Genomic DNA, 6,745 nt, shown 5'->3' with positions numbered 1-6,745 from the left:
TTTTATCTTTGTATGGTAGCAAATCTTCCCTATTTGTATTGAACACAGATCTTTTGGCTAAATGCACATGACCTGGACGATAACCCCTGCTGATAAATCTACGTGTCAAATCCTCCTGAGCCTCAAGAAATGATTGTTGGTTAGAACAGATTCTTCTAGCTCTTAAGAATTGTGATTTGGGTATATTCTGGATGACATGTTGTGGGTGGAAGCTGGTAGCATGTAATAATGAGTTGAATTCAGGGAATTTCCTGAACATACTGGTTGACAGTGTATTGTCCCCATTTCTCATGATTTCCACATCGAGAAATACTATTCTGGACAAATGATAAGTCAGCTTGAATTCTATCCCCCATACATTGTCATTAAGATACTCAAGAAACTCCATAAGATAACATGCATCAGCTTTCCACACCAACCAACAGTCATCCAGATAACGACGCCAAATGTCCATCTCACACATATAGATATTATGATTGTAATCATAAATAATGATTTCTTCTATATATGCCATGAAAAGGTCTGCATATATGGGTGCAAAAGATGCACCCATAGCAGTACCCTTTGTTTGCCAGTAACATAAATTTTGAATTTTGAAATTTTGAAAATAGAAGAACGGGTATGGTGCTCGTTGTTATAGCGAACATCCTAGATATTTATATATATTTTCCAGGATTAAATATCTTAGCATTTTTTCATTTTCAGGTGGTTACAATTTGATATAGGCTATAGATACTAGTCCGCTCCAGACAGTTGAGGTGTATTATCGGGCTATTTATTCCCGGTTCTTTATAGTTCATTGCTACATTTGTTAATGTGGCTTTTTTCAATTGATATTATTGTGTATTTTTATCTTACTTAACCAGTGTTTGTATTTTGGTGTTCACTTTACAATTGGCACTTATAATGGTTCGGTACAGATCATCTTGGGCCTTTATTATGTGATTCTGTTTGTAATTTGTATATTTTCACAGGTTTCTGTTGAATTTCACATATATATAGTTGGAATTTAGTTACAGCATTTTTTGTTGTGTTTTTGAAACCTCAAAGATCTCAGTTGTTTCGATTTTCATTGCTATATTTCAATACATTGTTATATTCATATGAATACAGACTGATTATTGAGGGACCTGTCTTATTATTTGATTATTAAATAAATATTATATATACATGTTGTGATCCATTTCAGTGATATTTTTACATTGTTGAGCCATAATAGTTTTGATGCCAACCTTACCATTGTAATGAAAAAATATATATAATCAAATTTTTATGGATGTGTCCATCTATGGTGATTCTGCTGATTATCTTTGACATAGACTACTGATTTAAAAAATTTTTTTGATATTAATACATAATACCAAGTCGTTCTGGCTAATATGCCAAGACGTGTTATGATATCTCATATGTTTAAGGGCCTGATTAGTGTGTATCATTGGTGTTAGAACTTTTTGAGTATAACATGTACTACACATGGTTTGTTTTATACATGTTTGTACCAATACGCAGCAAGACATCTTGAAGGAAGTTGTTGGTTTGGCTTGGCTGCTTCATTGTATTGGTTTATCAAGTTGGTGATTTATCTATAAGACTTATGCACATTTCCAATTGATGTTTTTGAATATTTTCATCATTGGTATTAGGTGTATAATGGTCTTTTTTTGGATAGATCTACAATTGATTTTGGATGGTTGCTTATATATCACCATAGTCTTTTTGGCCTGATGAGATATAATCAATTATTGTAGTCTTTTGTCTGTTTGGATATCAGCGGAGCATCTTATGGACATTATCTATTTGGTATTAATTTTTTGATACATTTTTTGTTTCATTTTTGGTCTGGTTGGACTTATCATTGAATTTATTAATATGGCTCTTGCATCTATCATACAGGGTTTATCTGTGGATGTGGATGATCTTTCTGTGTTTGGATTAGATAAACATGGTTCCTCATCCATCACTGATGCTCTGGTCACTGACCTGGACGCACAATGTGATATATTTTTTGACAGATTGGGGAAACATATGAAGATGGTTAGAAACAATGTGTGGCATTTACGTCTATTTAAAGCATATCAACAGAAACACATCACTCCACGGGGCCTTAGGGTTAAGGTACAACCCTTGGTTTCTAATATTGATGACCAACTTATTGAGGATTGGGGACATATTCAACAGTTGGCTTCTTCCAAATTTGTGGATGCTTTGGCCAATTTTTATGAGCGTAAGGTACAACAAGGTGTCAAAGATTTAGAAACTGTTTGTCTTGATATTACCAAGTTTGAAAATTGTGATGTATTCAACACACAGGTTAAAAAACTTACTACAGAATTGTCTACATTGGAAAAGACCCTTAAGGATAGAAAAATCAAAAAATTTCTTAGGGATGTGGGTGACTATGAGAGGGGTAAACCTTTTGATACATCGAAGAATGTCTCCTTTAGACTACCTAGAGATGAAAATAAGTATGATAAAAGATCATCCACTCCCAAAAGAAAAAGGCCCAAATCTATCCTCAAGAAAAATTTTGGTTTCTCCAATGGTACCTCTGGTGAGGATACTTCCTCTAATACCAAAGGGGAATTTGATACACACTCCAGAGAGGGGTCACCCAAAGCCAAGAGGGACAATTCTTTACACCCTCCCATTTCAGATACAGACGAGGGGGGCGGAAACATAAGAAACGTAACATCCAAACAGAGTTTGGAGGCACTCTTGAAAGTCATGACACAACAATAAGTTTTCATCAGAATGTCCACAATATTTCATCTGTTGATTTGACTCATGACCAACTTAAAATACTCAATAAAGGACTCAATTTTGTCCCTGGGTTTTTTGTTTCTGAACAGTCTTTGGCTCAGGATGTGACCAATTTTTGTCGTACTTTGAACCTAAATTTGTTTTTTCACAATACTGATCGTGATACATCTGCAGATGCATGCTGTAATTTTAAGTTCAAGAAGTCGACATTTAATCCACCTATGTCACATCTAGTAGGGGTATTCCAAAAAAATGTCCTTCGGGACATACATTGTCATCTTAAGGATTTTCCCATTTCTTATAATAATTTGTCTGTTGATGAAATATCTAGTTTGAAACAACTCATTGACAATAAGGATCTTGTGATTGTTCAAGCGGATAAAGGTGGAGCGGTGGTGGTACTGGATAAGGTTGCCTATGACAGTGAGGCCATGAGACAATTGGGTGATACACAATATTACAGGCAGATGTTTTTGGATCCCACACCCCATTTTCAGTGCAAAATTGTTCAGTTTTTAACTGAAGCTGTTGATGAGGGTATTATTACACAACATCTTAAAGAACAACTAATGGTAGCATCACCTAAAAAACAATATCTCTATTTGTTACCCAAAATCCATAAACATGCCACAAATCCACCTGGTCGACCCATTGTGTCTGGACATGGGTCTCTTACGGAACCACTGTCTGAATATCTAACCCATTATTTAAAACCTTTATTGGGCTTTATTAGAGCAAGAATCCAGGATACCACCCAATTTTTGGATATAATCAACAATTCCCAACTTGAACCACATTGGCTATTATGCACCTTGGACATTACCTCCCTGTATACCAACATCCCTCACTGGGCAGGTTTACAAGCATTGGATTATTGGTTGGTTAGATCAGGTTTATACCAACCTGGATTTAACACATTTCTTGTTTGCCTTACTGAATATGTTTTGACCAGTAACGTCTTCTATTTTCAAAATTTATGTTACTGGCAAACAAAGGGTACTGCTATGGGTGCATCTTTTGCACCCATATATGCAGACCTTTTCATGGCATATATAGAAGAAATCATTATTTATGATTACAATCATAATATCTATATGTGTGAGATGGACATTTGGCGTCGTTATCTGGATGACTGTTGGTTGGTGTGGAAAGCTGATGCATGTTATCTTATGGAGTTTCTTGAGTATCTTAATGACAATGTATGGGGGATAGAATTCAAGCTGACTTATCATTTGTCCAGAATAGTATTTCTCGATGTGGAAATCATGAGAAATGGGGACAATACACTGTCAACCAGTATGTTCAGGAAATTCACTGAATTCAACTCATTATTACATGCTACCAGCTTCCACCCACAACATGTCATCCAGAATATACCCAAATCACAATTCTTAAGAGCTAGAAGAATCTGTTCTAACCAACAATCATTTCTTGAGGCTCAGGAGGATTTGACACGTAGATTTATCAGCAGGGGTTATCGTCCAGGTCATGTGCATTTAGCCAAAAGATCTGTGTTCAATACAAATAGGGAAGATTTGCTACCATACAAAGATAAAATGATACTCTTAAGCCACAACCAATACGTCTGGTAACTACATATGGACGTAACACACAGGGTTTCAAAGACATTATACACAGACATTGGAATGTCCTGAAAGCTGATCAGAAACTTAACTCTTTACTTCCTGAGACATGTTCGTTTTCATTCAGAAGCGGACAGACCATTGGCTCTAAACTTAGCCATTATAAAAGAGTTGGTTCTGATCCTTCCCCTTTCACCCAGTTGTCTATTTCAGGCAAACCTATTGTTGGATGCATGCCCTGCGGGCATTGCTCCTTTTGTATACGTGTCTTGCGTACTTGTGAATTCAGTAGTAAAAATACTTCAGATGTTTTTGACATTAACTTTTGGGCCAATTGTAACACTGAGTGGGTCATCTATCTGGTGACCTGCAATTGTTCTGCTTTTTATGTCGGAAAGACTTCTAGAGCCTTCCGCCTTAGAATTTGTGAGCATTTGAGTGACATCAAAAACAAACGCATAAGTAATGCATTATATAAACATTGTTTAATACATGCTTCTGCTTCATTTAAGTTTGTTATTATTGATTGTATTAAGGGGAAATGTAAAGACAAACATTTTTGGCAACAATTGCTAAGCTCCAAGGAAAGAAGGTGGATTATAAAACTTGGAGCTTTGTTTTCACCTGGCCTTAATGACCAATTATAACAATTTTTTATGCTTGGTTTTGATTGGTCTTTAGGCATTGTTTAATCATTTATATATGTATGCATTTTGATACTCTGGTTTTCTATTTATCTTTTTGTATCTCACTGAAGAAGGCTCCTCGGAGCCGAAACCGGTTTGAATATTTGTGGTTTTTACCACCATGGACTTATAAGGTGAAATTTCTTTTACCTTATTCAATAAAGAAATTTGGATGCGACTGTGGCACATACTTGCTGGCTTTTTGTGTTGCCTATTATTTCTGTTTGGCCGTGCAAGGGTTCTACGGGCAATTGTCTTTTGTTTGGATTACATTTTAAAACAAGCAACTTTTCAAATACATTTTTAAACACAAGCATCCATACAAATCAATTTGATACAAAAATGACATATAATTCTTTACAAAATTCCAGGTAGCTGTGCTGGCATAAGTTATACATCCACTGCCCAGTTCTCCTGGCATGGCTGGCAGTACCTCCTATCATCACAGTGAGCATATCTGTGAGATCTTTTGTTACTGTGAGCTAGCTACTCCATGGATTACCTGCTGTCATCTTAAGCACTTTTTACCATTATGTAAATAAAGTAACCCTGATTAACTATGCCAGTGAAATATAAAGTATATGTTTTTTGTTTGTTTATTTTTGTATAGAAAATTTATTTAGCATTAGTTTGTATACATTTTTTTTCACTTTCATACAAAAAAAATGTATAAATATAGTTACTTCATCCTGGGCTGGAATGCATGAACTTAACAGCTGTCTAATATGGCAAGAAACCAGATAACCAATGATGTCTTATACCATTCTGGCATGGTTTTCTGCAGTATAGACATTTACAATATATGTGTATAATTCCAGCTCTGAGATATGGTGAATCATAAACAAAGCATAGAATACTGGAACTCTGCAGGCAGTGTGTGAAGCTATTATAAGCAAAATAAATTAGTGACTCATTAAAGGGAGTTTAACCACCTTAGTGCTAACAACATAAATGCAAGCTGTTCCATTACTTTGATGCAGTCTAAATGTTAATGAATCAAAACTACAAGTGTTGTGTCACAGCCCTGAACTACCAGGTTCCTGAAGAAAACATACTTTTAGATTTAAGGTCCTTTGTAAGGTAGAGGCAGGTCTGAGGAAGGGTGACATTAATAATTTATTGGAATTGAAAGAACTAGAATGGATTATTAGACTTCAAGCTGATGTAGCCCCGGGCCTAAATAATTCAGTTAGTCTAAAGCCCGTTCTGGCTAAAAGACAGAGAGAAGTTTTATAAGTTTAAGTTTTAATTATTAATTATTAATTTTTAAGTATGGTGCATGTGATTTCATATGAAACAGTATAAAATTGTTTATTTATAAAAATATATATGCTTTATAGATGTGATTTTTTATGTGCTACTTTGCATATATTTATTGATTCATTGTAGCTTTAAATTTTTATTGTTAGGTGGGTTGGGTTGAAGCATGTGATTTTATGTTCTCCTATTTAAATGGTGATTTTTTATATGTTAAGTTATACTGATGAAGGGTGTAGAGCCGAAAGCTTTATTTAATAAAGATCCTGGTGTATATTTCATTGTTTTATTCAAGCAGTTGCAGTAACACCTATTGCTGAATTTGGTATTTATTTTTGGTGTGTACTGCTAGCACCTGTTTTGTGAGGAGAGCTCCAACCCATCTGTGTTTTTTTGTTTTTTCGTTGATCTTCATTGGCCTTTTTCCTGGCCTTTTTTCTTGGATTTTATTATGGAGAG

This window comes from Protopterus annectens, chromosome 2.part0 (genome assembly GCF_019279795.1).
Source record: "Protopterus annectens isolate FY-2018-M chromosome 2.part0, PAN1.0, whole genome shotgun sequence".
In the NCBI taxonomy this organism is placed as follows: domain Eukaryota; kingdom Metazoa; phylum Chordata; order Ceratodontiformes; family Protopteridae; genus Protopterus; species Protopterus annectens.
This window is presented reverse-complemented; position numbering follows the sequence as displayed.